Source organism: Poecilia reticulata, unplaced genomic scaffold (assembly GCF_000633615.1).
Source record: "Poecilia reticulata strain Guanapo unplaced genomic scaffold, Guppy_female_1.0+MT scaffold_862, whole genome shotgun sequence".
Classification (NCBI taxonomy): domain Eukaryota; kingdom Metazoa; phylum Chordata; class Actinopteri; order Cyprinodontiformes; family Poeciliidae; genus Poecilia; species Poecilia reticulata.
The window spans coordinates 1-6,516 of NW_007615606.1; the positions used below are offsets into that span (position 1 = coordinate 1).

A 6,516-nucleotide genomic window follows, 5' to 3' on the forward strand; every position below is an offset into this window, starting at 1 on the left:
TTATATTAGCTGTGTTACCACCCCCACGCCACTAGAGGCAGTAGCAACCCCGAAAAGATGCGACTAAGGAGCAGATTTAGAAGTACACCCAAAGCCACAGAATTTGGGAAAAACTGAGTTTTGCTGAAGTAATTAAAGACACAAGTTCAAATCCATGCCGAGAGTGGAACTCCTTCACTCTGTGCTCCTCCGCAGCTCTGATTGGCTAAGCAATGTAACGTGATCCTCTGCAGCAAGTGATGGCAAAGCGGGACGCGTCATCACGACTTTAAACAAGTGTGTCTTCCGCGGCAGAGGCTCCGTCGAACCCCTGAGACCGACTCATCGAACCCCTGGGGTGCGATCGAACCCAGGTTAAGAACCACTGGTCTATAATTATCAGATCTGCCAATGTTTCCTTTGTTTTTAATCACAGGAGATAGAATAACATTCATCAAGGTATCGGGAATAAAACAATGCATAATAAAACCAGTGAAACATAAATCAAGAAGAGGGGCTACCCTTGAACTTGCAAATGTGAGATGTTCAGCTGAAATAAGATCCATTCCTATAGATTTATTTACAGACAGTTCTTTAATTTCTTGATAGACCTTGTGAATTTTGATAGTTTCTACAGTACTAACCTTGTCAACCTGGAAGGGTTCACTCTGAACAAAGGTAAATAAACGTGCTGTAGTGGTGTTGCCAAAAATCTACAATCATATTCGCCCCAGAAGCGCCATCGACAATGCGAGGGAGAGGGGATTTACTATTATTGATAGTTTTTACCTCTTGCTAAAAGACTTTTGTATGCTTGCCTATAAGCTTTTTTGCCAAGGAATCAGCCCTCATGGTTTGAGAGAAATGCCGTTGCATCTGAGGAGCAGGGGTATTGCTCCTCAGATTATAGGTGATTTTTGTGGATTAACTTGTATAATGGAAAAGAACAATAGGGATTCCTTTGAATGATTTCTCAAACATTGAACACACGTCACTGCAGCCAGACCATTTCACAAACCTATATAGTATTCTGTGGCATCCTGAGAATGAGAGTTAGGAGTTTTAGAATATTAAACTGGTTAATTCTTTTGTAGTAAAATATACAATGATGCTCTAAAATCTTCTTAAATCACTGATTATGAACATTACTCGTTCTTTGATTATAAAGTATTCCCCACTGATTAATTTCTGATAACAGTCAAATATTTTTTTTTATCATTATTATTATTATGGGGTTACCAATGGATTTTAGAACAATTTGCACTTTGTATTGTTCCGTTCTGTGGGTTGGGTTGTTGTGTTGTACATTGTGAGAGTAACATTATCCTATTGGAATGTGTTTCAGGTTTATGGAAATCAGTTTCTACTGTACTTGCTGTCCTATTTGGAGTTACTATTATTTCAGCTCTGTTCTTTCTGTACTGGTCCAAAAGAAACTGTTCAGGTAAGTTTGATTGTTTCGGTTTACCTTGGTTTACATAATGAACTGTATAATTACGCATCAGTCAGTCTAAAGTGAATAAGAGCCTGGATTTCTTGCTGAAAATTTGAAAATTTGTTAAAACAAAGTTTGACTTTTAGTTCAATCCCTTTATAATAAAGAAGGGCTTCCTTAATTTGTAATAATATAGTTCTATTTCCTGTCTAAACAATTAATATGTGATTTATGATTTTAAAAAAAATGTCTGTCATTTCAGTCTCAAAGTTTTAGAATTATTTATAAACTAAAATAATGTCCTTTAGTGCTCCTTGTGTCTGCTGCTAGAACGGAAAAAGACGAAAAACTGTTATGAGTTCATTGGTAAAGTGTTTTGTCATTGAACAAACCATTCTTCAATAGAAATTTATTCCTTCAACTAAAATTCCTATGTCTGAGCTCAATGGGAAACCTGTGTTTGACTTGTTTAGGTTTTCTGTTGGAACTACAAGCAAATAGGATATTAATTATACAGTCAAACAAAATATTGCTTTGCTAAAATAGACAGAATAATTGAAGAGAAAGCCTCAAACTCTGTATATCAGTATGTCAAAGAACTGGACTAAGTGAAATGTGTTCTTTGCATCTTTGCAGGTAAGCCAAATGGCAATACTACTCCAAGCCCTCAGAATCAAGTCTTCCTGGATCAAACTGAATAATTGATATTTATTGTATTTCATTCATTGTTGATCATCGGAGGTAACACAGCAAAAAAAAAAAAAGTTTCTCCAGTACTGTGTACCACTTCTGTAGTGACTTTATAATAATATTCAGAATGTTTTCTCACCCCAGATTCAGTGGAGTCTCTTTCACCAAATTGATGCGCGTTAACAGAGTTGGAGATTAGTGAATAATATAAAAAATAGTTAAGTATTTGTTTGTTATGGCTGTACATTTGAACTATTTCCAGTCATTGCACAAATTTGTGTATTTTTAAACACATTTTCAAAAAAAATTATTGATGTTACATATAAAGTGATCTCCTTTGAGTGTTAACATGCAATCATACATTTGATGCTTTTATTTTTCATCTTTAAACTATTTTGTTCAGCGACATTTGTGTTTTTTTCATATTTTTTGGTTTTGTTTTATTTTTCTGGATTTAGCTAAATCAACTAAGAGGTTTTGCTCGAAACCACCAGTACTGCCTTAACTTTCCACAAGTGCAGCAAGATTTTTTTTTTATTTCTTATCAAGCTGAAGAAATACTGCATCAAAGGACTGAAACAACTGGCTGCACAGCTGAATTACATCTAAACTTGCTTAAAATTATCAAAGTAAAGTCAGTGTTTAAATACAGAAAATGATAAAAGTAGTAACAGATTTCTTATTGTCTCACCAGTGAGAATGTATCCTCCAGAGAATGAAAATATCTGGTTCAAAATATAAGCTTTCATACAGCTAATCTTCAATTACCTGAACTTAAAATTTGAGTAAACCCATTGGACAAAAGTCACTAACAGACGCATCTGCATCTAACTAATATTACATTATGTGCACAACCAAATAGAAACTTCATTTTAAATTTATTATGTGACTCAGGTTAATAAGAGAACTGCTTAATGATAGAAATGTTGATCATCTTGACCATTTATTTACTGTTACATCTACTGTGTTTTTCTGTGTCTACAAAAAGTGTTTTCCTGTTAAAGAAGTTTCCAGACAATGTGCAGACGCTTTTGCAGCTATTTACAAAAATAGGTGAACTGTAACATCCTGTGTAAAATGCCTCTCCTTGCAGTTGTCTTAAAGGATTGCCGTATATGGAATGTATTGTATTGTACACTTAACATAAAGACCCCGTAAGTCCTAAAGCTAAAGAAGTAAATTCAAAATGTCTCTAAGTTTTCCATCCAGGGAATGGTAAAGACAAAGATTCAACTTGGACATTGTTGTACCTTTATGACAACAATACAGAAACAACAGACCATCTCTTTTTCTATTTTGTCACACTGGAACATTTTGGGACTGGATCTCAGCAAAGTTTTTCCCTTAAAAAGAGAGGAGGGGGTACTATCCTCTATTTTTGTTATTTTTTTCTCTTTAAGACATGCTTAAAAAAGAGGATATAATATTTGGAACCACCCTCAGACTGAAGAACAGATCTTGTATTTAACAGCCTGCTAATCCTGGTCAATTTTTTCATCCACACATGTAAATGGGGAAATGAAAAATTTGACTTTTCAGCCTCTAAAACCTTATAATGTACAACCAGGTGAGAGCCTTTAAAAATTATGAAAAGCAAGCATGGTGTACAGCTACTTGACGGCTAAAAAGAACTTAACTTTTTTGATGAAATCTAGTGCCCCTATGTCTTTTGTTCTTTTTTTGTTTTTTCTTCCATTTATTTTAATCTTATGTTTTTATGTGTGCCTTAAACATGTTCCTCCTAATGTACTTCTTATGTACACATGCGATATGGTTCTGTACAGTTATTCAAAATGTTTAATAAACAAGTTAAAGGTTGGGGATGGTGTGAAGGGAGATGAGAAGGGGGAACAGTGGTGATTGTTATTTTGATTTAACAATTAATCAAAATAATGAATACCTGCAGCATAATGACTTTTTACTTAATTTTTCTTTTATTGGTGTTCTCCTCTCCAACAGTAAGTGTGAACTGCTTGTTAATCTTGCAGCTCAAAATGGGCATTAACGTAGGATATTTCTAATCTTCTTATAATTATTATTTTTATTTTATGTTGTTTAAATGTTGAAGTGGAAAACAAATGCCTATCTTTTCTGCATGTCTTAACTGTGTGTTTTATATTTTGATTTCACATTTTAGTTGATCATATGTTACTTTTTAAAATTTTTAGTTGGTATAAATTGCTTCTTTAAGAATTGTTGTGATGTTGATTTAGGTTGCTGAGAAAATATAGGTGATTGTACATTGTTTTTGTTTAGCTGATTTTTAGCTTTGGTGTTACATTTTGTTTTTCTCTTGTTTCTTGATTTTTTTTATGTCTTCAATCGTTCGTATGATACCTCCACCATTTTCCTGGACAGACATATAGAGGGCTGCCTCTTTGGCACAGAGGGGTTGCAAGATAACTTTTCCTACCTAATACAGTGATACTGTTACAGAGTGGAATAGGGGAAGGCCGGTAGGTTTTTCATATCTTGCATATATGTTTTTTTACATCTTCCAGTTTAGTGTTTGATGTTATGTCTTTTAATGGAGGGAAATATTGATTAATATTAAATAGTAACATATTTACTTATAATCAAAAGGGGGGAAATGAAGTGGAAAATCAGAATAAGTTCACACCGGCTAGTTATATTGCTATATTTTAATTCTAAGTTCCTGTCTACTCCCACCAAACTGAAGTTTTTTGGGTTACATGTACAAGGTTAGGACTTGTGTTCCACAGTTGCATGGGAACCAGACTGTCTCACCCTTTCATTTTGGATCCTTTATCTTAGTATAAAACTCATGTGTGGTCTCCGCCCGGGGTGCTTTTTCATCCAGATCTTCTTCATTATTGATTGTCCTACAAGCTCTCTGTATTGTGCACAATATATGAATAAACCTGATTGAGTGATTTTACCTGATCAGTGCTTGGTAATAACCTTTCCATAACAATGTTAAAAATATTTGACAAGCAATAACATGTCATTGTATCTATGCCTCCTGCTTGCCAATGTGACCACAGACATCACTGCATGGCAGCTTATACCTTCTTTTAAAAAATATTAAATTTTCCACAAAAACAGATCTAGCATTCTGATTCAGATTTGGTAAATCACATTGCGGGAAGTAAGTCATTACATTTGTATATCCTCCTTCATGACATGAAGCTTTTACCTTTTTTTGTTACAAATGTAGATCAGACCCTTAGAGATCTACTCACAGAATAAAGATGAAAGACAGTAATAATAAATATTATTTTAGTTTCTTTTGTGGCCTCTTGGATTAATTTGCTCTTTCTGTGATGTTAGTAGGCCAGGAAAGGCTTACCACAGTTTTACCTAGCACTAAGTTTTGCTAACGTCCCAATGGAATCCTAATAGATTACTTTCTAACCCTATGTAGTCTGATGGATCTCAGTTGACATCTGTTGTTAAATTTCTTTACATTTTGGAAAGAGTTAAGTGGCCTTGTTGAGAAGAACCTATTGTAGAGTTGAAGCTAAAGTCATTATCAAACAGCTGCTTTGACAAATCACTGTCATCTGGACATAGCAGGCAGCATTATGAGGACCATGTTTTTTTTTTTCATGTTCATTTACTACGTTCAAGTCTGAATTATATCAGAAACTCAAAAAGACATATGTGGAGGCCTCAACAATAAATTAAATTACTGTAATTGCAGAGCCTAACCATGACAAGACAGAAAGGACCGAACTACCAGGAGAGAACAGCAGGTAAAAACTGAAACCCAGATATTCTCCATTCACCCATTTAAAAGGGCAATATCATGTAAAACTGAATTTTTTTAGCTTTACATTTTGTTATGTTATTGCCTCATCAAACACATACCTGGAGTGTTGCCTTTACTTTTTTCATGCAGAATTGAGAAATCCTTTAATCTCCCATGGTAACTACTCGTTTTCCAAAATGCCTGGTTGGACCAAAGACCACAGATCCTATGGCTCAGTGCAGTGCTGGTAAAAATGTTTTAAAAAAGTTAATAGGGAAGTTTTTTTAAGGGTTAGAGGCCCAGTTTCAAGGCTTTAAATCAGGATGTAAAATTTATTTTAAGTCACATTTGATATGGCTTAAAACTATATATAGTTCATGTACAAAGTTAGGAGTAAACTATTATCAGAAAATATTCAAAATTATTTAGTGATAAGAGTAGGGGGATATGACTATAGAGAAAACCTCAACTTTAGACCTTTAAATGTATGAACAACTGTTAATAGAATGTGCATCTCAGTCATTGGTGTGAAGATTTGGAATAAACTCACCAAAGAGTTGAAGCAATGTCCAAGCACAAGGTTTTTTAAGAAAAGCCTCAAAGTGGTTATTCTTAAAGGGTACAGAGATGAGCAAGGGTGATGAATTTGCACTGTGGATGGTTTGGGCAACTGTGTGTAGATTTGTGTATGTGTGAGTAC

At 34.4% G+C, this 6,516-nt stretch overlaps 1 long non-coding RNA gene across 1 annotated transcript; it reads left to right on the forward strand.

Annotated features, from left to right (window-relative positions):
* Positions 1-350: 350 nt before the first annotated feature.
* LOC103461253 (uncharacterized) lies at positions 351-5,008 on the forward strand. Its single transcript, XR_533083.2, has 2 exons — positions 351-1,423; positions 2,051-5,008. It is a non-coding gene; the product is annotated as an uncharacterized LOC103461253 (long non-coding RNA).
* The last annotated feature ends 1,508 nt before the right edge of the window (positions 5,009-6,516 follow it).